This window comes from Leptidea sinapis, chromosome 16 (assembly GCF_905404315.1).
Source record: "Leptidea sinapis chromosome 16, ilLepSina1.1, whole genome shotgun sequence".
In the NCBI taxonomy this organism is placed as follows: Eukaryota; Metazoa; Arthropoda; class Insecta; order Lepidoptera; family Pieridae; genus Leptidea; species Leptidea sinapis.
In genome coordinates, this window is record NC_066280.1 from 12,538,565 (window position 1) to 12,564,655 (window position 26,091).

The following is a 26,091-nucleotide window of genomic DNA, read 5'->3' on the forward strand; positions in this document are numbered from 1 at the left end:
ATTCGCAATATTTCGAATCCTAGTTACATTACGTCTTTGTCGGGAATAATTTGATCGTCTTGGTCGTGGCCTTGTTAATGATAATATCGGCACAATAAGCTAATAGAAACTCGAAACAAAAATCGGTCAACTTGAATAACATGACGTGCACTGTCATTATATAACTGTATTTTATAACTCATGTAGCGTGAAACTAACAAAAAATTTTATTGAATTCTTTCTATTCTCGAGATGTCATCAAAATGTCAAACCATACAAAATGTATCAGAAAATATTATTTTTTATACTAATTTTTTTTCGTAATTTTTTGATATTTTATGACTTATTATATCCTATGTCCGTCTCCTGGCTCTAAGCTCCTCACCAATTTTCAGCCATATATCGGTAAAGCCGTTCTTGAGTTATAAATAGTGTAACTAACACGACTTTCTTTTATATATATAGATTATGTTATTTGCTACGGAACCCTTCATGGGCGAGTACGACTCGCACTTGGCCGCTTTTTCTATCAACTTGTAATTGAACCAAATCGAAATTCGATCATTCGAATGTAATTGTTAGGTACACTTAGTTAAAAAAAATATTGAATGAGGCTCTACACGAGGCATCCTCAGGACGTGTTGTCTCGCCTAAAGAAAACTTACATCATTTGTATACACTTAGATACTTACAGTTTGCTGATTCTAAGTACTGTTATTTACAATCCTTAAATTATTTCTTCAAAGCATTACTTAGGACCAGATTATTCTTAAACTTAACTTCCTTTTAAAGTAATTGTGCATAGTGTTATCGTCTCTACATGTGACATGTAATGTATGTATGTATTATTGTGTGCAATTTGGAATAAAATCAAGTGAAAATTTGCTATTCTGATGTAGCTTAATTGTTATTGAATTTTAATACTTTCAATAAGAAAGTAGGTGTCCGAACTCCACTAGGTGTGAACACTTTGAAAAAAAAAAAGCATTTTCTTTGTGATGAGTCCTAGCTTACTTAGATATTCGCCTACTCTCTGAAAAGAAAAAAACTCTACCCAGAAAATTTCTTAGAAAGCCGATTGCGATATGTTTTTTATGAAAATGAGGGACGAGACGAGCAGGACGTTGAGCTGATGTTAATTGATACGCCCTGCACATTACAAAGCAGTGTCGCTCAATTCTGAGTGGAACTACAACTGCGCTTGTCACCTTGAGACATTAGATGTTAGGTCTCATTTGCCGAGTAATTTCACTAGCTACGGCGCCCTTCAGACCGAAACAGTAATGCTTACACATTACAGCTTCAAGGTAGAAATAGGCGCCGTTGTGGTACCTTTTATCTAGCTGGCATCCTGGCAATAAATAGGTATGTTCAAATATTACTTGAACTTTTTTTATGAAAGAGAAGGAGGTCTCCAGGTATTGGTAGGTGATCACCGTGTCCAATACATATATAAATAATATACCTATAACTATAACTGCAGTCGTGCGTAATTTATATAGAATACAAATACCTTTGTTCAAAATATGATTTAAATCTATTGTCTATCGTTTAAAATGAATGAATGTCAAAAACTACCACACATCCGAAAATGTAGTCTTAGACCTAAGAAGAACGCTATCAAGAAATTCAAATTTTCATTTGATTTTCGTAATACAATTATTCTGAACATTTTCTGGGAGCAACCACAAAATACTTACTCACTCGACTTAGCCGAGTACCTAGTAGGTATGACAAGTTCATGTTTGTGCCTGGTGTTGACATTATGATTATCACAGTTTCTATAAAATTCGTTTTCCTACTATCGAGCGCAAAGTTCGATTTTGCGCATGAATTTGCGTTCGCAAAGTACCACTTTCCCACACGTTGACAAGAGCGTACGGGAATGTAGCTGAGAGTACGGGAATGTTTGAAAATAATTATAGTGGTCGAACTTTGCGCAACTAATAGGAAAAATAGTATACGATACTCGTGCGCACGTAGGTCATCCTGCACACGCTTCGCTCGCGCGGGAACGGCCTACTTTGCGCACTTGTATCGTAATGTACTATTATGTGTTATGTACATACATATTAACATTATCAAGAATATATTAAGAGAGATGTATATTCTTTTAATGATTCTGTAGGACGTAGGCTATAAAAAAGTGCGTGCTCTATTTAGCACCACAAAAAGATGGTATTCATATCGGCTGCATTGTTCCATATTAATATACCATAGGGCACTAAATCTATTTGTTGGATGTCGTTAATTAATAAAGTTATTATATAGTAATTTACAAAATATCGCAATGTTACCAAACACCATTATTTTTTAACCAAGGACAATTTACGCCCTTTATCTTTAACTGCTATGTTTTAAGCTTTAAATGACAGTCTCAACTCAATCCGTCACTACAACTGAAAGTACACTTAAAGTATCACCAAGCTCGACTTCACTTTAAACTTGGTTATCTATTTTTAATTAGGTTTTTCTTTTAAAGGCTTTTCAAGAAGGCGTTGAAGCACCTTATTGTAATTTGTTCATTAAAAATGAGATTAAATGTGTTTAAATAAAATGAAATACTTTATTTGTAAAATAAACTAGCGAATAATAGAAGCTTTTTATACCAGTGGAAGGCTCTTTTGCATGCCGGCTAGATTATGGGTACCACAACGGCGCCTTTTTCTGCCGTGAAGTAGGAATGTGTAAACATTACTGTGTTTCCGTCTGAAGGGCGCCGTAGCTAGTGAAATTAATGGGCAAATGAGACTTCACATCGTATGTCTCAAGGTGCGCTCAGAATTATTGGGTTTTTCAAGAATCCTGAGCGGCACTGCATTGTAATGGACAGGGCGTATTAATTACCATCAGCTCAACGTCCTGCTCGCCTCGTCTATTTTTATAAAAAAAAACATTTCATCTAAAAGTAGTTTGGAAGTTAACTGAAGGATACTTTATATACTCAGAGGCACTTTCAACAAAAAGCTTACATAAGCCCTTATGATACTGACTTTTAACTTAATTATAAGCCACACGAGGCAAGCCTCAGTTCCACTTCTAAAACTATTCTTTGTTATAACTTGTGAAACAACTTTGAAACTCTTCCTAACACCTCGCCATCTAAAAGTTTTTTTTATTCAACTTAAAGTTTGACATTTCGTTAAAGTAGGATTTAATATACTACGAATTTAATAGTGATTTTCATCATTATAACACTAGAAATAAGGCATTGCTTGTAACTAATTCTAGTAAGCTTCATAAGATACATAATAGCTTTAAGGATAAATGTATACACTTTTTTAATAAAGTCCCAGTCCAAAAAGTGGCTCTGTCGTAAATCCCATCACTCCACAGCTGAATATCTAAGTGATTGAACAGCCTGGGACTAGATTATGATTATTTTATTGCGATAAATGACCGTACAATATTGTATATTTTTATGAATGCTTGGCGTCTTGAGCCACTTCTTCTCTCTCAGAGCGCCATTTGTTTCCGAAGCAGTAGTAGTATCTAGTATACTAGAAATGACATCAAAAAGAATTCTAAAGGAATCAATTTTGAGAAAATAAATGCCTTTTATGCCTTTTACGTTAGACTACATATTAGATACATATACATATTATTTCAAAGCACCCGTGTATTCAAAAGAACTCCTCATATCATCATTTTAGTTACTGCTTAGGTTTACTGTCTGTCTGTTATTTATTTATTTCTTTAAAAATATTTCAAATCACGAAAACATGCCTGAATAATATCTTTATTTGTTCTGAGTATGTTTAGGTCATAAACTTAGTACATACTAGCGTAATAGACGAACCCTGTGTGAGACTGAGTGAGTGAATAGGGAAGTCCCAAGCCTGAGGATGTCAGCATTATTGTGTTTCGTTCTGAAGGGCGCCGTAGCTAGTGAAATTAGTGGGCAAATGAGACTTAACATCCTAATATGTCTCAAGAATCCTGAGCGGCACTGCATGGTAATGGGCAAGGCGTATCAATCACCATCAGCTGAACGTGCTGCTCATCTCATCCCTTATTGTCATAAAAAAATCGTTTCATGTCTTCCAAAGTATCGTGCTTCAAGAAATATTTGCCATACACTAAATAGTTATTTATGCAACTGTTGTGTATTAAAACACGAATTTGGGTTTATCACACGAGGTGAAGCCGAGTGCGATAATAGTATCACATGTGTGATTTAATACCTAATTATCAACAGTTGCAAACAAGATTTTATCTACACCCAGAATATGAATCCTCTTATAAAGATTCTAAAACAGTTAGCTTAAAACCAATTAACACACCCAATGTCCTAATAACCATTACATCATCCAAACGAGTGTTGTAATGATGTACTGAATTTCATAACAACACTCCTTTGTTTTTTTTTGGATTCCTTTATGTGCAAAGAGTTTCAACAGACAGCCACATTCTTATAGTTCGATGCGTGGTATCTGTATGAATAGTAGATAAAAGTAATTACGTCAGTATTATAACGGCTAATGTCTTGAGTAAAAGTACCAGTAAATAATAACATTGGTTACAATAATATTCAGGCCCGGTAATTGATGGTTTCAACATTAATCGTTTGAACAGGAACATCTCAAGATTATGAATAATTTTGTAGCTCTATCATTTAGATAATGTCAACGGTATTTGCAAACTATGATTTACATTGATCTATGAAGTTCTAGATGCACAATACATGGGGCACACTAAAAGTTTTGCACTTCTAGCTAATCTGAACTATTTGAATTTCGAACGTTATATTTTTTGAAACGTTGCAACCTTCTTTGTAATAAAAAAAAACAATTGGCGGGAAATCATTTGCCAATTGTTTTTTATCACACATCAAAGTTCTACGTACGCAACGAAAATAGAATTAAGTCGAAAAGATTTTAGAGCGATGATTTTAAAAGTTCTCTCTCTAAAAAAATGATCGCATTTTTTTTCTCAGCTACAGGTCCCATCTGCACAATTCCACTTGAAGATCAAAAGAATGTTAATGCCGAGTGGTATTCTACCATATGTTTACCTAGGATGTTAAAAAAAGTTCGCAAAAGACAACCATAAAGCCACGTTCTCCTACATCATGACAACGCTTCTTCACACACGGCCAACAAAACTAAGTCATATTTAGCTTCCGAAAAAGTACAACTCGTCACCCATCCTGCACATAGCCCCGACCTAGCACCCTGTGATTTCTGTTTTCCCCAAAATCAAAGATTTGATGAGAGGTTTCACTTTTACCAATTCCGAAGAGGCAGTGATAGCGGTCAACCAGCACTAAATACAAGCCTTCAGATATGTGGTCCTCCTGTTTTAAGAAATGGTCTATCACATGAAAAAATGTTTATATTGGAAAGGAGACTATATTGAAAAGCAATACACATAATATTTTGGTTACTACATGTTGTTTTTTTAAGTTACGCAAAAGTTCTAGTGTGACCTACGTAATTATTGACGATTTAGCCCGATATTTTAGTTGTCTCGTAATGGGCTACGCTGAAAACCAGCGCTGTACCATTTGCTACAGCATACGCTGAGCGATGTCCAATATCGCATCATTCTTGATTGTATTGTTGAGTATAATATAATTGTTTTCACAAATATTATTTTACTTTAAGCGATATTAGAAAATTTATTGAATTAGGCGTTACTTTGCGGAAATCCATAATTATACAAATGATTTAAGTTTTCTTTAGTGTTACTTCCGTCAATATTTGTTTTTAAAAAACAATTCGACACGTGTTTCGCCTCTACACGAGGCATCCTCGGGACGTGTTGTCTCGCCAAAATCTGAGCCTCGTGTAGAGGCGAAACACGTGTCGAATTGTTTTTTAAAAACAAATATTGGCGAAATTAACACTTAAGAAAACTTAAATCATTTGTATTAACCGATATTGTTATGTTTTACTTTAAGGTGTATAATAAAACTTTGTATACTAATTTGTGTGATGTGAAATAAAATATGTCTATAAGTTTGCCTATAACATTTTGGAGCCGATCGGGGTCGATTCTGACCCGTGCCAATATTTGATTTTTCGGATTTGTATGATTAAAAAACATACATTTCTACATACATACAAGGTACTCTATCTGAGTCAAACAAACCCAATATGTTAAATGAACCCTATATGATCACCGCAGCCCTAATGAGATATATATTTATATGGAAAAAGGCTTCCATCAATAGGTATTCCATATATAGTTTGAATCTTTGCATTCAATATACATTTTAGGAACTTAGAGCCATAAACATGCTTTTTACTACGTCAGGTGCTATAATATAAAATAAAAAAATATTTAACAAAAAAACAACCGACTTCAAAAACACTATTCCAAAACAATAGATATCATATTATGCACTAAATAGGGTAAAAATAATTGCTTATTTTTATACAATGAAATTAATTAATCTAATTCTAGTTACGATTATTGTTATTTTTGGAATCGGTGTCCTTCCGCCGTGACCCTCTCTCGCCTCTCGCCTCCTCACGACTCAAGCGCATCTCATCTATAAGTATGTATGTAGTAACAAACCTATACTTAATGACACCCACTCCAAAAATTACAATAACAAAAAGAATTATCAAAATCGGTTCACCCAGTCGAAAGTTTTGAGGTAAGAAACATAAAAAAAAAGCATAACGACGAATTGAGAACCTCCTCTTTTTTATGTCGGTTAAAAAAACTTTACAACGCACTCAGTATTAACTATTGTTACTATAACCGATTTTGATTGAGAAGTCCTTAACATTAGCACCTACCTTCTTTAACGCTTTGAATTAGCTAACTTTTCGTTTCATTGACAAGTCAAAATTGATCACCCATCAACGGGCCGTTAGGTCATACATATACTCTTGATAAGGCCGTTTTATTAGCGAGGTGCGATGAGTATGCACAATGCATCCTATCTTTTCTTACCTATCCTTAATGCCTATATCCTTCCTTGTCCTGCGCATAGGTGTACGCGAGGGGTGTAAAAATTGCACATATAATGCGGCTACGCCGCGAGCCTATGCTATTCCTTTTCATGAAACTTTTAATAAACTGTGAAATCGTCGCTAGTAAATTTGTTTGGAAAACAGATTGAGAATCAGTGAAGAAGTTAGGTGAAGCTGAGTTCATTGAGTACCCCTTTCCTTTTATCTTATTCCTTATCTCCTAATTTTGTGTGTACGAAACGGAGGGTTTAATTCAAATTCAAATTCAAATATTTTTATTCAAAATAGGATGTGAAATCACTTATTGAAAGTCAAAAAAACTACCACCCATTCCAAAATGAATGCCTCAGGCCTGAGAAGAATGGGCGCAACAAACTCAGCGCGCTTTTTTTTCATCAAAAATATGTTTTACAATTAAAGTAACATTTACAAAGTAACATTGTACAATTAAACTTATTATTTAATAGCCTGAGGGCGTTCGCTCCATTCCCAATCTGTGGTATCATTAAGAAAGTCATTTATGTTATAGTAACCTTTACCACACAAACGTTTTTTAACAATTCTTTTGAATAACGTAATACTTTTGTTTTGAACACTTTCTGGGATCTTGTTGTAAAAGCATATACATCGCCCCACAAAAGACTTACTAACTCGACTTAGCTGAGTAGTAGGCATCATCAGATTATATCTGTTCCTATGTTAATTTAATTAGTATCTGAACAGCGCATACAACTCTAAAGAACAAATTAAAAAAAATGTTTTAATAATGCAGTTGTTCGTGTGTGTTTTAGTAATTCAATAAATTATATTGTTCTATCTAGATACGTATAGTCGGTGTTAATTTAATATTGGCTATTGAATTTGGATCGTAGCTCAATCGAGATACTGGTATGCCATTGTTAGGTATCGATCCCTTGGCGCTCGGGGACTGGTGTAAATCTTGAATCATTTAGACTCCTTTTCAAAACACACTGCGCCATTCAATACGGTCTTTTGTTTGAATTATGGATTCATTTATTGTGGAACACGATTCCTGGCTTTTAACTTTAAACTTTGAGGAGCATGAACTGTGAAAATTATGAACCTTTCAGATGATAAGAAATGATTAATACACAAATAAAATTTGAAAAACAAAAATTTTATGAACGATGCGGGATTCAAACCCACGACTGAGAGTTGAACAAAGTGAACAGAATTTTATAGCGAGGCGGTACTCGAACGGTTAGCTCAGTTGGTTAGAGCACCGGCACGGAACGCCGGAGGTCGGGGGTTCGAATCCCGCATCGTTCATAAAATTTTTTTGGGTAAATATTTTTGTTGTTCCTTAATAACACAATAATTGGTAACACAATAGTGGTATTTTATGTGTACCACAAAAATGTATGCGCGTACTTGTGGGTGTGACAATCACCACTTGATGGGTTTTGGGCTAAGAAGAGAATTAAAGAATTAAAGGCCAAATTTAAGATACGACCTAACTAGTATTCCTATTTTTTCTTTATGAAAATAAGGGATGAGACAAGCAGGACGTTCAGCTGATGGTAATTGATACGCCCTGCCCATTACAATGCAGTGCTGCTCAAGATTATGAGAAAAAATCCTGAGCGGCACTACAACTGCGCTCGCCACCTTGAGAGATAAGATCTTAAGTCTTATTTGCCTAGTAATTTTAATAAACGGCGCCCTTCAGACCGAAACACAATAATTCTTACACTGCTTCACAGCAGAAATAGGCGTCGTTGTGGTACCCATAATCTAGCCGGCATCCTGTGTAAAGGAGCCTCCCACTGGTAAAGCCGTAGCAACCCTAGGGCTCGGCAGATTATATCTACTACTTTTTTTATGGACACTGCTGACTCGCTACTGTTCTATTACATGTATTGTGTCAACTTAACATCTAAAATCAAAAAAGGATAAATTCAGTGCTACGGTATTAATGAAATTAATTTAGAATACATCACAATTTAAGATATACAACTTAACTTAGCTTCATTAAAATATAATAAGACTGATTATAGAGTGAAGCAGTAATGTGAAAGCATTACTGTGTTTCGGTCTGAAGGGCAGATGAACATCTTATGTCTCAACGTGACGAGGGCAATTGTAGTGCCGCTCAGAATTTTTGGGTTTTATTAAGAATCCTGAACGGCACTGCATTGTAATGGGCATGGCTATTCAATTACCATCATCTGAACGTCCGGCTCATCTCGTCCCTTACTGTCATTAAAAAAAACATTAAGGAAGTAAAGTAAAACGTAAGCGGCAGTTTGTTCGCCGTACATAGTTATTTACAATTTGGTCTTTCCACATAATGTACAGTGTACACTAAGTACAATACAATATTTAGAAGTACAAACGTGTGTTATAGGTATTTGAAATTGTAATTAACACCAACTTACACGTATGAAATTATTAATAGAATAATTAGCAGCCGTTTAATATTATATTATACTAGCTGACCCGACAGACGTTGTTCTGTATATTATAATAAATAAAATAATGTTTTTTATATTAATTTGTCAATAATATATCATAACATCAAAAATTACTTCACGTTTCTTCGAAATTGTTTCACAGCAGCACTGTCAAACCGTGCGTCAATAAATTCTCTCATAGAAATTATGTATGGACACATCAAAGGAAAAACAAATTTGTTGTTTTTATTTAATTAAGCAGCATTTTTCTATTTATTCACCTTTTAAACCTTCCCTGGACTTCCACACATAATTCAAGACCAAAATTAGCCAAATCGGTCCAGCCGTTCATTTTTATATATATAGACTAGTTAATATATTTAGTATATTATAACTAATTCTCTAACTATATAATCACGTGCGTATGTCGCCACCTCTTTATGATTTTCTGTCATTGAGTTGGTAGTATCAGATTTTTTTTGTTATATTATGTTGGTAGTAGATGGTAGTGACGGTCACAAATTGCTAGCACTTTAGAGATGAGTTCTCTGGGAGCGGTCGAAGGTGGTGAACGTGCTGGTCAGCCGACTGCCTTAGTGAAATATATCATTTAGTATGACTGTGTACACAGTGGTGATTAGAATAGAAGTATTGAATATATGTTCTATTCAACTAATCAACTTCCTTGTGCGGTATTTCCGGGACGATACGACATGGGTACCTTCAAAAAAACTGCGTACACCTTCCTTAAAGGCCGGCTACGCTCCTGTGATTCATCTGGTGTTGCTAGAGATTGTGGGCGACGGTGATCACTTAACAACAGGTGACCCGTATGCTCGTTTGTCCTCCTATTCCATAAAAAAATAATCAAGAAGTTTATTTTACCATTATACGTGGAATACAGTACATTTCTTCTTTGTGCCGACGCACCTGAGCCAGTGGCTCCCTTCGAATGACCTATTAAATCGTTCCTACAAAGTATTCTTTTTCCTCAGTAATAATGGACCGTAAACGTTTGATATGCGACGTATTAAGCGTGTTTCCGTCCAGCCAATATATTTCAAGAGCCTTTATGCCATAATAAAGGGATATGTATGTATGTTTACGAATTTGTTACAATTGAAATGTTTATTGAAATCTTATTGGGTGTATTTGAATTATTTTTAATGATCCCTTAAGCTTACTGTGTTTCGGTCTGAAGGGCGCCGTAGCTAGTGAAATTACATTAACATGTTATGTCTCAAGGTTATGAGCGCATTTGAAGTGCCGCTCAGAATTTTTGGGCTTTTTTAAGAATCCTAAGCGGCACTGCATTGTAATGGGCAGGGCGTATTAATTACCATCGGCTGAACGTCCTGCTCGTCTCGTCCGTTACTTCCATTAAAAAAAATCCTTTGACATGTTTCGCAAGGGGGTACATAACCATGTTTGGCTATTTCTATATACTTGTATGAGAATTTTTTAAAGGAGAGAAGTATTAATAATTATTTATTTAAAGCTATCATAGCAAAGACCATAATCAAATTGACTATCAAGTTCAGATTGCAAGTATCACCCTAAGACTAATGTTTTTCACAAAAATTTCGACATAATTTGCGTTGGATTCAAGATTTTACAACAGTTAAAGAGTTTAATTGTTTAAATAAAAAAAATTGGCAGTTGCAAAGACTGCCGTTAGAAGTGAAAACAGACAACTTTAAGTATTATATTTGAAATTTTTTAAAACCAATTAAATTATTCTTTTTTTAAACTTATTTTCATATTAATCAAACAAAAACAATATTTCAACAATGCACAATATATACACATTGAATTTTTCAATAAATCCATTCATTATAGATATACGCAGCACTCATGTTGCACAATACGTCAGCTGTATAGCTACAGATATACTGCTATAAGCATTGCGGTGACGCGAACTCACGAGATTCACCATTTCAAAAAGTGTCGAACTATACATGTTTATATTCATTATTAATATTATTTGTAAATCGTGTGCGCCAGTCATGAGCATGTCGGTGACGCGAACCTTTCCTTTTCCCCTACCAAAAAAAAAACTTTTATCAGCGGTCAAAATCAAATTTAAAAGAATTTGTATTTTTCTAAAACAATTATTCAATTTAATATCTAGATTATGAATAAACAAAAGAAAACCAGTAAAATAAATGCCCATTTGCAGCTTAACCACATGATCAACACAATAGCGTTTACAATTCTAGTCAGTCCGCGCCTTAACATAAAATTTGTCACTCGACAGACCTTTCATATAGTATTATTCAAAAATCTTTGAACTGTGAAAATCTGAGGTCTGATATCTAAAATCAAATGAAACTCGCGTGAAGCTACTCGAAGCGCATCAAAGGGATAGTTTCAGGGGGAATTTCTAAAGGCTTTTATATTATTCAATGTTAGATGAAGTGCATAGCTTGGATACGGAGAAGCTTTCCGGTTTCTCGCTATTATAAATATTATTTTTCGCTCTATAAGTGCCTTCGGAATTGAATGTTATTTCAAATCTTTTTTGCACTACAGCGGGAGATATAATATTGTTAATTGTACAGAATATTTCGATTTTGTTTTTTTTGGAATAATCTTGGAGTGAACTTAATTTAATATTTACATTTTTGTACTCTTTTAGTGCCTTCGAAATTGAATGATATTTCGAATCTTTTTTGAACTAGAGCGGGAGATATAATATTGTTAATTGTACAGATTTTTTATGGAATAGGAGGACAAACGAGCGTACGGGTCACCTGGTGTTAAGTGATCACCGCCGCCCACATTCTCTTGCAACACCAGAGGAATCACAAGAGCGTTGCCGGCCTTCAAGGAAGGTGTACGCGCTTTTTTTGAAGGTACCCATGTCGTATCGTCCCGGAAACACCGCACAAGGAAGCTCATTCCACAGCTTTGTAGTACGTGGAATAAAGATCCTTGTAAACCGCACTGTGGAGGACCGCCACACATCCAGATGGTGACGATGATATCCTAACTTGTGGCGTGTCGTGCGAAGGTGGTATTTTGATTTTGTAATTTTTTTGTAATAATCTTAGAGTGAACTAAATTTAATATTTCCATTTTTGTACTCTTTAAGTGGTCGATACAATACAATGGATTTGTAGTCCTAAAAATCTCAATTTAATCACTTGGATAGATATAGTTCATAATACTTTTTATTGTATTTTTTATGACAATAAGGGGCGTGACGAGCAGGATGGTTACCAGATGGTAATTGATACGTTCTGCCCATTACAATGCAGTACTATTCAGATTCTTGAAAAACCCAAAAATTCTGAGCGGCACTACTACTGCGCTCGTCACCTTGAGACAAAGTCTCATTTGCCCAGTAATTTCACTAGCTACGGCGCCCTTCAGAAATAGGCGCCGTTATTGCACCCATAATCTAGCCGGCATCCTATGCAAAGGTGCCTCCCACTGTTTTTAATAAAGCTAACTTGCCATTATAGAATTGTATTTTTTCAATTAATTATAATTTTTTTAGCTTACTCTTGTAAGTCATGACGTCTTAGTATTTTTGCATCTTGTTATATCATAATATATTTTGCATTAGATCATTAAATAACTGTATGGAGTATTATAAATTATTATATTCATTGATTTCAAATTGTCCAACTAAATTGTGAAATATTGTTCTTAAGAGCGGCCAGACCGTCATATTTTTCATACGCATCGAAAATATCCAAAGGAAATTACTCAAACATCTCTGTTATCGTGCGAAAGTCAAATACCACATTGGTGACTACCTCAACCTTTCCAATAAACATCATCTCCTGCCGTCATGAAATAGCCGATATTACTCTCCTTGTTAAAGTAGCCCAAGGCTTAATCAACTGCCCAGAACTTTCTGCTAAACTTCAGATCTATACTCCTGTTAGATCACTGCGACAGCATGATTTACTAAGACTTTCCCCAAACTTACCTAAACTATAAAAGGAATACTTTTACTTGGCGAGCAAGCAATAACTTCAACAATCTGTTAAATAGCGAAAATAATCTTGATTTCTTCTATTCTATACTATTAGCCAACAAATTCTTTACTACTCACCTTACAGTCTTAACTGTTGTTATGTTAACTTTAATGTTCATGTTAATTGTAATTTCCGAATAGTATACAATATATACCTATGCTTACGTTTCCCAATTTTTTTTTCTACTCTAGTACTAATTTTAGACACTTTGGCTCTCTCTAATTATCTTTGTAAAAAACTAATAAATTTTAAGAAATTTTTTAAACTAAACTGTCTTTAACTATAATTAATTGTAAAACTAAATACAAAATGTTCTACGATTCAAAATTGAACTGATAAAACATATATTTCATAACATAGCGTTTCGTAAAAAGTAGTGAATAAAATATTTTGCAATCTTTTACGGAGGTTGATCCAGTCACAATCTCGTCAATAATAAATTGTCACTCCTTCTATAAAATGTAAACTTGGTCGAAGCAAGTCTGATATTAAAATTGATCATTTTTCTGTCACTATCATCCATTTCTCATGAGTAGGTATATCAAATAAACTAGAAAATTTATAATGACGAGACTACATTTTTAGAAGAATTCGACGCCATTCGGTTTCATAATAAGATATATTTGGTAGTACATGTGTTTTTGCGAGCGCTTAGGAAAACATATGATATAAAAAATACAAATCGGTTATGGCAAAATATAGACAGACATAACTGAGATTCCGAGGAGAGATGGTCTGCAGCTGGGGGCCCCCGCTTATTCTCTAGGAACTCCTGTTGCTAAAGTGGGTGTTACTATCCTCTCGGCGTTTGTAGAAATGATCTATGAGTTGCGTTACACAGAGAACTTAATGCGATGCGATTAGGCCGTTGACCACTGATGAAGTATTAAAATATTATAATAATTCGTATTGTGCAAACTGTGCAGTGCCCGGTGACAATTTTGTATTAACCGGCGCAAGAGACAACTGGCCTTAGATTAGCCACTCATATACCAATGCGTCTGTTGTCTATGGTGTGGTCTCTATGTTTTTTTAACAGGAATCATCTGCACTATAGTTTGCCATAACAAAAAAAAAATTAAAGAGAATAGATAATTGCGGTGTATCCAACATGGGAAAAACCCTTTAATTTACTAATTACTTATAATTAAGAAATTCTAGTGGCATATGAGTTTGTCATTAAATTCCTCATGAATTCCACTACATACAAAAATTTTAAACATTTTTAAAATAAAAAAGCATAAGATTAATTAAGGCTGATTAAAAAAGACTATGAAGTAGACTTACAAAATAATTAGTAATTCTAATAAATGTATTTACACAAAAATATGATTTCAACAAATTTTTTATTTTATTTAACGCATATAGGAAGACCAACAGAGTACAATAATTTTAAATAAAAGTCTTATAGTGACAAAAGCCAATTAAATTTCCTCACGGATAGGAAATTACTGAGATGCTGAGCTTGTGCAGAATAGATCTAAGCCTACTGTATACATCTACTATATTTACAATAATATGATCACATTAAATTACAACTGGGAATCATTACGGGGAAGAATACTGGCAGAATTGCCGCGTTGGATAGCTAGGCTGATCCGTTGACCGAAATAGCTGCCAGCGCTTGGGTTTCCAGTAGCCTTATTGAGGCGCGAAGATAGTACTTTAAGCAGTGTTAACCCTCACTTCTGTGATTAATAATTACACAAATAAAACATAAAACACAAGAAGAAGAGAGGGTTATCACTTTAAAAACATAAAAAATGGTAAAGTCATTTGACGACTGTATAGCCGAGTGGTTAGCGATCCTACCTACTAAGCTAGAGGTCCCGGGTTCGAATCCCGGTAGGTGCAAGCATTTATATGATGAATATAGATGTTTGTTTTCGAGTCATGGATGTTTAAATGTATTTATCTATGTTTAAGTAAGTATATTGTATAAAATATATCGTTGTCTTGCAACCCATAACACAGGCTATATATGCCTAATTTGGGGCAAAATACAAATTGTATAAAAATTGTGTCAATATTATAAAATAAAAATTGTACTATAATATTAGTATATCTAAGTTCACAAAATATAATAATCTATAATACTTCCTTGATCCATAAAAGAGAAAATACATTTTCAATGTTTCACCCTTTTATTTCTTAACAAAACCTTCACTCAAATCATTGCGCAAAAAGCCTGCCGGCGCTTTACTTCGTTGTTTTACTTTGTAGTCTTGAAATAAAAAAGTGTTGAAAAGCATTCGATTTGTTCCAGCATTATGTATTTCTGATCGTGGCGCGCTAATGCATTTCTTGCGTGGGTTGTTGCAGAAATTGCTCAGATTTTCTCGACTGATAGAACAATACAATTTATTTAAAATTTATTTTAGTCGAGATACTTGGGGCCCAGAGGCGCGGTGAATGTACAATGTACTATCTACACAAATAAAACTGAAAACAAAATTTTATGAACGATGCGGGACTCTAACCCGCTACGCGCGTTGGAGTGACATAAGGTTTATAAATCTGAATATTATTTCTTGTTATTGGCGTTGAGCAGATTATCAACTTTAAGAAGATGCTGTAGATGAAGACAACCTGAGGGTTGAACAAGACATTATTATCAAGATTTATAAACCTTACATCATTCGAATGGTTGGCTCAGTGGAAGAACACTCGAGAGGCACGAGAGGTCGCAGGTTCGAGTCCCGCATCGTTCATAAATTTGGTTTTCAAATTTAATTTGTGTAATGACATACATACAAAATTAAAATTAAAGGATTGTCTTGAAGCGACTTAAAATTAAAGGAAGCTATTAAGGCATGTGTTGTTTAATGGAAGAATTTGTATAGTTTTTTAGATAAAAGATCAGATTTGATGATGAAATATGAGTAAATTGAGTGAACTCCTCAAATTAACACTTTTAGCTTTTTAAATTTATTAAAGAACTAGCCGTTCCCGCCCGCTTCGATGGGCGAATTTTAAAAAGGAATAAATTAATGAAGGAACGTTGGAATTTGAAAAATAAGCCATAAACCATCTAGGATAAATTTCGCATCGAATGGTGGTAGTTCCATGTCGATACTATCAGTAGTTGAGCCTCATTGAGCATCAAATAAATACCATTTTCAGTATATATATATAGACAAAACAGGCTTAATGATGATTGAGGCTTGGTATGAAAATATCGACGTCTTGAAGTATCAGATCGGCCACTGTTACGGTACAAGCACTGGAATAATTCAAAGGGAAACAAACCTTGCACGAAGAAAAAAGGGCCTGCACCCCTGACCAGGCAATGGACGAGAGGACGTTGAGGAGGGCGTCGACAGTGACCTGGTAGCTTGAGATGAGGAGTATCCACCAGAACATCTAATAAGGAAAGCATGTGGCTGTCCGCGTCTGGGAGCCAAGTTGGCGACTCAACCAATTGAGACATACCATAATATAATCTGTGTAATCATAGTGTAATCTGTAGTGAAACCATTCCCGTTGAAGTCACCCAAGACCACGATTTCATCGGAGGGGATCTGTGCAAACACGTCCTCGTCGTCAATTGCCGTTTGAACGCAACCCATGAGATAATCAGTAAAAGAGTCGTTTGTCGTCGGAAATGAGCGGTTTTTGTCCTCCTCAGAATACAACGGGCAGCCAGAGTCGGAGGGATTCTCCAACTCTGGCAGAGCCGGGACCTTTCTGGGGTAAAATCCCCTTAAGGACTGCTGCCATATTCTGGTGGAGAGACGGGAGGGATGAGTTACGGTCCTCGAAGCTAAGCTTAGCGAAACATAACGCCACTAGGCCGCTACTTTGCCAATTTTCTGTGCGAGTGTGATACATAACCCGGACGAGTCTGGCCGTTTGTGCTGTCATTCGTGTTTCTGCCCTTCAAAAGCATTTAGTAACTTATGACCCTCCATAGACGCTTGGGTCTAGTCACTTACTCTTTTAAACCCCAGGGAAGCTCATGGTTCGACGGACTGATGGCCAATGGGGCAGTAAAGTCCTCAAGACGTTGTGATGGTAGACCCCCCATTAGATGGACCGACGATCTGGTCACTTGATGGAAATCTTTGGGGGAGGCCTTTGTCCAGCAGTGGTCGTCTTCCGGCTGATAATGAAGCACATGGCATTGTAGCGCGTATTGACAAATTAAATTAAACAATTTAATCATCCTTTACATTAATTTAACAACGTCGAACATAACAGCCTATGGGCGACCTTTAGTGAGAATTAATTTAAAATAACGAATGGAACAAGGCATTGAAAAGTCTTTATAATAACTAAACAATGTTTTTATAATGTGTGCCTCTTTCATAATAGTTACATGGTTGTTCCTTTATGAAAAGGCTTTTGTACGTTTAACCACCCCATCGCTTGTGAACAAGGACGACGTTCAATATATTATAAAACTGTAGAAGTATGCCACGTCTTCCACAAACTTGTAACCCGAACTACAAACAGGAAAACTTTACTCATTAAACGGGGACTCAGTACTACGACTTATTTCTTAAGTTGCAATTATCTCCCAAGCAAATTTTATATTAACATAATTTGTAAAACTATCTAATCGGTGAGAATTATTCGTATGGGCGGAAACACATGCATCGTCAGGTTTTTTCTACACAAATAAAATTTGAAAACAAAATTTTATGAACGACTAGATGACCCGACAGACGTTGTTCTGTATATAATAAATAAAATATTGTTTTTATATGAATTTGTCAATAATATATCATAACATCAAAAATTACTTCGTAAAATATGCACCCTGCTGTCGTAATGAAATTGTTTCACAGCAGAACTGTCAAACCGTGCGTTAATAAATTCTCTTATAGAAATTATGTATGGACTCGTCAAAGGAAAAACAAATTTGTTGTTTTTATTTAATTTGGCAGCATTTTCCTATTTATTCACCTTTTAAACCTTCTCTGGACTTCCACAAATAATTCAAGACCTAAATTTGCCAAATCGGTCCAGCCGTTCTCGAGTTTTAGCGAGACTAACGAACAGCAATTAATTTTTATATATATATAGATATATATTAGATTAGATAGATAGATTTATATATATATATATATATATATATATATATATATATTAACCTTTGGTATACCGGATGTACATATGCGGTTGTTTTTTAGGGGTTTCGTTATGTCTGTCTGTCCATCAGTATGTCAAATCCACATTTTTCCGAATCTATCAGAACTATACCCAGTGTTGAAATTAGTTAAGCAGATGTATTCTGTAAACCACATTAAGATTTTCACATGAAAATAGAAAAAAAAACACAGTAAATTATGGTAGTTCCCCATACTTAGAACTGAAACTGAAAAGTTTTTTATAAAAGCCAGAATATGTGTATCTACGAATAGGTCTTCAAAAATGATATTGAGGTTTCTGATAAAAAAAAAATTCTAAACTGAACTGCGCGAGAGACACTTCCAAAGTGGTAAAAAGTGTAACCCTGGTAACTTTGAAAATAAGAGAATGATAAAACTAACAAAAAATATATGTTGTATATTACCATGCAAACTTCCACCGTGTCCCGAGATCTAGTAAGTAGATTTTTTTTAATATGTCATAAATCGTAAGCCGCAATTTACCTTTAATTCAATCATCTATATCTATATATAAAAAAATGAATTGCTGTTCGTTAGTCTCGCTAAAACTCGAGAACGACTGGACCGATTTGCCTAATTTTGGTCTTGAATTATTTGTGGAAGTCCACGGAAGGTTTAAAAGGTTTGAGTAAACATGAAAATTCTCGGATTTAAATAAAAACAACAATTTTGATTTCCCTTTGACGTGTCCCCGTCGTTCAGAAATCAAATTGAAAGAATAGTTGAAAATGAATATCTAATTAGATTTTTTATTTATTTCTAACTTTCTCATAAGGTAAAAATAAGTTAAGCTAACTATAGTTTTTATGTAGACTGTATTTTTTTTATGTAGACTGATAAGTCATAAGTTTGAGAGTGACTATGTATATTATAGGCTTATATACGTAAATATAGGCTTAAATGCAACGAGTTCGTGCAAATCAAACAGCCATAATATTGTCATGCGAGCTGACAAACCACCAGCCGGTGAACACACAAGGAGGTTTAATTCACCCGACATTGACGAAGTGGCGATTGTCACTGTCGGAGAAAATTTACAATCTAAAGCAATGATTAGACATTATTTTCTATTATTAACAAATTCATAAAAAAACATTATTTTGTTTATTATTTACAGGACAACGTCTGACGCGTCAACTAGTCTCAAATATAAATAAAACACTATTATTAAAACATCGATCAAAGTTACAACGAAGTACAAGAACTTTTATATTATGTTACTAGCTGCTACGAAACCCTTCATAGGCGACTCGCGCTTGGCTACTTTTTTCACTTTACATCACATGACCCTTAACAATTCTCTGCTCCTCTTGTACATAAAAATAGTATTTTTGTAATATTTATTTGTTCAACAAGAGATTTGTTTTTGTTGAGTGTCGAGTTTGAATCCCTCGCGAGCGAACGATTCTATAATTGAAACATGAGTGTAGCGCGTGATTCTAAGTAAGAATCATTCAAAGGCATAAACAATTGTTTTTGTATGACATTTACAGCTTTTAACCTCACTTGAACATAATATTACTATTTTATACATTTTCCCTTTTAATAATAACCTTTGAACGGCATATGAAAATATAATTCTACCTTTCGTGCCTCCTCCAAACAGCTTAGCACTACGAAACACCAAAAACCAAAAAAGATGAAAGATTTTTTCTCACTGAGTAAACAAAAATTGCAGCAAAGAAACCATTTTGGAGCCAGAGAGGTGAAAATGATATTTATCAAAGAGACAACCGCGTTACTCAACGAAAATTTTCAAATTACTCGTATAAAAAGTTCGTGGAGCATTGTTAGAATGATTACATCATTTTGAATTAGGTTGAGTTTACGAGGAGATCATTTGCGGTAAGTCTTATTAGCTGAGTCGGTTATAAAAATGTTATATTCGTTTGAATTAACGAGTTATTTTACTGCGCTTTCTTTTACACATTGTTGCTTTACTGTTGGTGGGTTCCGTAATTAAAAACATTGGTTACTCTTGAATTAATTACATTTTCATATACTTAAAACTTACCTACCAATAAGTTTTCATCGAACTCAAAATTTAGGCTTATACTAGGCTCAAGATTGGGACGATATATAAAGTTTCTGGAAATGATTTTGTTTTTGAAGTGAAAACTTCGTTAGTGGCGTTGAGCACTTTTCTTGGAAAATTAGTAAAATAATTTTATTCAGTGTTTTGGAACCAGGCAATCATATTTAAAGAAGAGATTGTCTATTGTATAACGCGAGTATACCTTAATATATTCTGACGTCATTTACACGATGTAATAACAGCATAGATACCAGGAGAGCATAAATATTGTAGCGGTGATGGTAATATACGTAAGTATTGTAGATAGAAGATGAACAATAGATGCGTGCTTATTCCTGAGTTGCGTAAGCTATTTCTGTGATAAAGTATATCCCCCAATGTCCATACACTTTGCAAATGCAAAATATTTATATTATAAATAATCCCAGTTGTAATTAAATGACTTGAAATTAAATTTGCATGGACTGGAAAGAGCAACACTATATCATATTTATTAATCATATATTCTAACTGCAAAATAGACACAACTTGAAAATTACACAAAATTTCCAAGATTTGAACGGTGCAGTTATCGGTTGGTTGGCTTTAGTAGTAATGGATAACACCCGTTGTTTCACACCGAAGGGGTTATCTCTGTCAGTGTGGTTTGAATACCGCACCATAAATTTTTGTATAAATCTGTGTATTTGACACGGCATTTCTTATTCAATGACCAAAAAGCGAAGTGTTCAAATCCTGTAAATCAGCGTTATACGTTTATTTTTTTAGTCCAGCATAGAAATATTATATTGCAATGATTTTATAACTCATCCGAGATATTGTAATTATTATGACGGGTACTCACGATATATATTTTATTAATTTGATGCCGATATTCCGATCCAATTGCATGAATCGTGGTCGCGGCGGCACTGCGGAGGCGGCGAGAAACTCTTGACACATTGGCATTTGACACTAATAGTACATCAATCTGTCCACGTGGCGCCTAATCCCTTTTGGTTTTTGATTTCCTAATTCACGACACACACTACTGACGACGTCCATACTTTCGGGTCTTTTTATTACATTTGTACTGCAGAGTAAGACCATGGGATTCCATGTTTGGGCTAGTCTAAGACCATCCTCCCTATTAATGTTATGCAATGCTAAATTTCTGCGATGATAAAAATGATCGGAGATTTAATTACTGAGTTTCAGTCTGAAGGGCGCCGTAGCTAGTGAAATTACTGGGCAAATGAGACTTAACATCTTATGTCTCTAAGTGACAATCGCAATTGTAGAGCCGCTCAGAATTGATGGGTTTTACAATAATCCTGAGCGGCACTGCATTGTAATGGGCAGGGAGTATCAATTACCATCAGCCGAACGTCCTGCTCGTCTCGTCCCTTATTTTCATAAAAAAAAAGATAATTTTCAAACAAGATGTACTGAAAAATGGCCAGCTCAGTATTGCTAACGATAAAAAATCTTGCAAGAGGATTAATGCAAGCTAAGAATGACAGGTTCCTTGGCAATAGAACGTCTGTAATCTCTGCAACCTTCTTGAGAGATTCACTGCATAAGAAGTAAGGGCAAAATTTCGAATAAGGATACTTAAAAAAAAATTTAACAAAAGATCAACCGACTTCAAAATCAATATTCCAAAACAATAGATACAATATGCACAAAAGGATGAAAAGAATTGCGTATTTTTATACAATCTAATTAATTAATCTAATTCTAGTAACGATTATTATTATTTTTGGAGTCGGTGTCGGCCAAGGTATTCTTAAGTTTGGCGCGCACATACTTATAGCAAATTAAACACTTTTATGGTTTACTCATGGTTGCCATTGTCAGATTTAGACCAATTTACTGGGACCACACGGGAAGCACCAGCTTTCAAATAAAAAAAGAATTATCAAAATTGGTTCACCCAGTCGTAAGTACTGAGGTAACAAACATTGAGAACCTCCTCCTTTTTTGAAGTCGGTTAAAATATATTTCTGACAGAGAGAAAGCAGGCATTTATGGCAAATTACAAATGACTATTATTTATGAAGATTTGTTGCTTAGTAAAATACCCAATTAATAGTATCGTATACATACCAATATAAACTATAGGTCGACATCCCACCGAAACGCGATAGCCACAAAAACCAAGCCATGAATGGAATAATGACAAAGCAATAACGAAGTCATTAATTAATTTAATTTCAATATCGCCCGCAGGCGTAATTAAAAACGAGATAACGTTATTATAGACGTGCATGAAAAGTTAAATTAATACGTATTAGCATAGATTTTGCGATATATCAATGATATCGCGCTAATGCGGTTTTGGTGTTGTGTTGTCATATTATGTTGAAACTTTGACATTAAAAAGCCTACAGAGAACAGTGTTTTGCGTTGCGTTTGTGTTTTCGTGTGAATGGCACATAAATTCATTTCTTCTTACATACATTTTCATTCTATATTTTTACCAGTGGGCTCCTTTGTACAGGATGCCGGCTAGATTATGGGTACCATAACGTCGCTATTTCTGCCGTGAAGCAGTAATGTGTAAGCATTACTGTGTTTCTGTTTAAAGGGCGCCGTAACTAGTGAAATTACTGGAAAAATGAGACTTAACATCTTATGGCTCAGGGTGCCGAGCGCAATTGTAGTGCGCTCAGAATTATTGGGTTTTTCAAGAATCCTGAGCAGCACTGCATTGTTATAGCCAGGGCGTTAATTACAATCAGCTGAACTTCCTGCTCGTCTTGTCCCTTATTTCATAAAAAAAAATATATATACATTTTGTGATGTTTCAATGATATCGCGCTAATGCGGTTTTGGTGTTGTGTTGTCATATTATGTTGAAAGTTTGACTTTAAAAAGCCTACAGAGGACAATGTTCTGCGTCACTTTCGTTGTTTTCGTGTAAATGGCACATAAATTCATTTCTTCTTACGTATATTTTTTTCTATATTTTGATGTGATTCAATCTGTTTATTGTTACGTACTGAATACAGCTAAAGCATTTTCAATTCAAATTCAAATATTTTTCATTATTATCATAATTTTCTGTGAACAAATATGTTGAAGTCTTTATATCAATTACTTTTAATATTATTATCTAAGATAATTTATAAGTCTAAACATCTATGTAATAATCTATATATATAAAAATGAATTGCTGTTCGTTAGTCTCGCTAAAACTCGAGAACGGCAGGACCGATTTGGCTAATTTTGGTGTTGAATTATTTGTGGAAGTCCAGGGAAGGTTTAAAAGGTAAATAAATATGAAAAAATGCTCGGAATTAAATAAAAACAACAATTTTGTTTTTCCTTTGATGTGTCCATACATTATTTCTATGAGAGAATTTATTGACGCACGGTTTGACAGTTCTGCTGTGAAATAATTTCATTACGACAGCAGGGTGCATATTTTACGAAGTAATTTTTGATGTTATGATATATTATTGAGAAATTCATAAAAAACATTATTTTATTTATTATATACAGAACAACGTCTGTCGGGTCAGCTAGTCATAATATATAATAAACTGTCTTACATAATAATCTGTATGACACTGTGTTAGTGTTCGAGAATTGCTCTAAATTAAACTAAATTAAAATTTAGTATGTAAATAAAAATATTGATCATTTTCAAAACACCAAACCACAAATTAGGTTAAATTTTACTAACTTAAAGTTATTGCCTTATTGTAATAAGTTGTAAATGTAATTAATAGAATTAATAAGAAATTTAAAATGCAGAACGCGCGTTTCATAATTTTCATTAAAACAATCTACTCTGAAATCACGGATTGTTGACTTTTCAGGCATGGATTGGTTTTATGATGCCCAAAAAGTAGCACCATATTTGATATTGAGGCTAAGGGAATATTTGTTACGAAACAAAAACACTTGAGCGTAAACTTCGAACAATTCCAAGTTATCTAAAGTACTGGCACAATAATTTTTAAGCCTTACTTACTTGGCAACTCGCAACGATCTCTCGGCGCATTTGAGAAACGTAAACACTCGAATTTATGTCTCCGTACTAACTTCCCGCGGACATTTAAAAATAATTCTCGCCTGGGTTTTGTTTACGAGTTTCTCTCGAATAGCTTTAAAGTTTAGATTTATAAGAAATAGACAGAGTGGTACACACAATTGACGTCACAAGGGAGTTAAATATTTTAAGTGTGTTTTTCATAAAAAAAAAATCGTATACGCTTCCTAGCGTATACGATTTTTTCCCCTAATTACCCCTGATAGTAGATATCTCTCGCTTACTCTCAATATCAATCTAAATATATATATTTAAATTTTAAAGTAAATATATATATTTAAATTTTAAATATATATATTTAGATTGGTATACCCCCAAGGGGATAAAAAAGGGGATGAAAGTTTGTATGAAACTTTGTCAATTTTAAACCGATCGGGCTGAGACTTTGCATGCATAAAGCTACTATGACGTAGGCATCCCCTAAGAAAGGATTTTGAGATGCAGGCTATATAAGATTAGTACCTTTTCAGTTTAAAATATACGAATTTCTGTACGCGCCATCTACATTGAGTTATTTTGGAGAGAACTTTGAATTAACTATTTATGTGCATAGTGCATAAATAGTATATATATTTATGCACTATGCACATATATATATATATATATATATATATATATCTAGTGGATTATAAAAGTGTGAAAGCCGCAAAAACTATACCTAATAAATAATAACTCTTCTTAACGCGAGCGAAGCCGCGGGCAAAAGCTATATATGTCTCTCCGTCACATTATTATTGTTATTTTAGTGATACATCTATTGTTTATGTTCTATCTACGCTATCACCGCTACCATATTTATGTTCTCCTGGTGTCTATGTAGTAATACTTCGTGCGAATGACGTCAGAATATATTAAAGCATAATCGCGTCATACATAAGACAATCTCTTCTTCAACTATGATTGCCTGGTACTGTATAAATTGTCTTACGAATTCCCGATCAGGACACGTGTCACATGACGCTATTTTTAAATTTTATACCCATCCTAAGTTTTCACTTCAAAAACATCCAAAACGTGAACTTATTTAAACTAAGCGATTTCAATTTCAAATAAGGAAAGCCTATAGATAATTTTCACATCTAGATAAGACTATGACAGCTGTGAAAATGTAGAACAAAATTGAGTGTAGATCTAACCTCTATTTCAATAAACCGATTGTAAGACATAGCTTGTAACACACACTAAACTAATATTCCTGGCCTGTTTTTATCGGTTGTCTAACAGCAAGAGACTCTATCTAGGCGAATAAATTATCTACGAGTATTAAGGGATTTCATGTACCTATAGGGTACACTGTTATTATAAAAACCTTATTACAAAATTATTGCAGCATTTACAAAATATGTTTTCGTTACTTCTAAAAAGTTTTTTCCGAGATTGTCAAACGTGCAACTTGAGACAAACTCATCAATGCCTACTAATATTATAAATGTGAATATGAGTTTGTTTGTTACGCTTTTACGCCGGAGCTACTGAACCGATTTTGATGAAATTTGGTACAGCGATAGCCTAGAGCTTGGGAAAGCACGTGGTTCCCGCGGGATAAACTGAAAAAAAATGAAATTCACGTCGATGAGCTATAACTATACCAATAG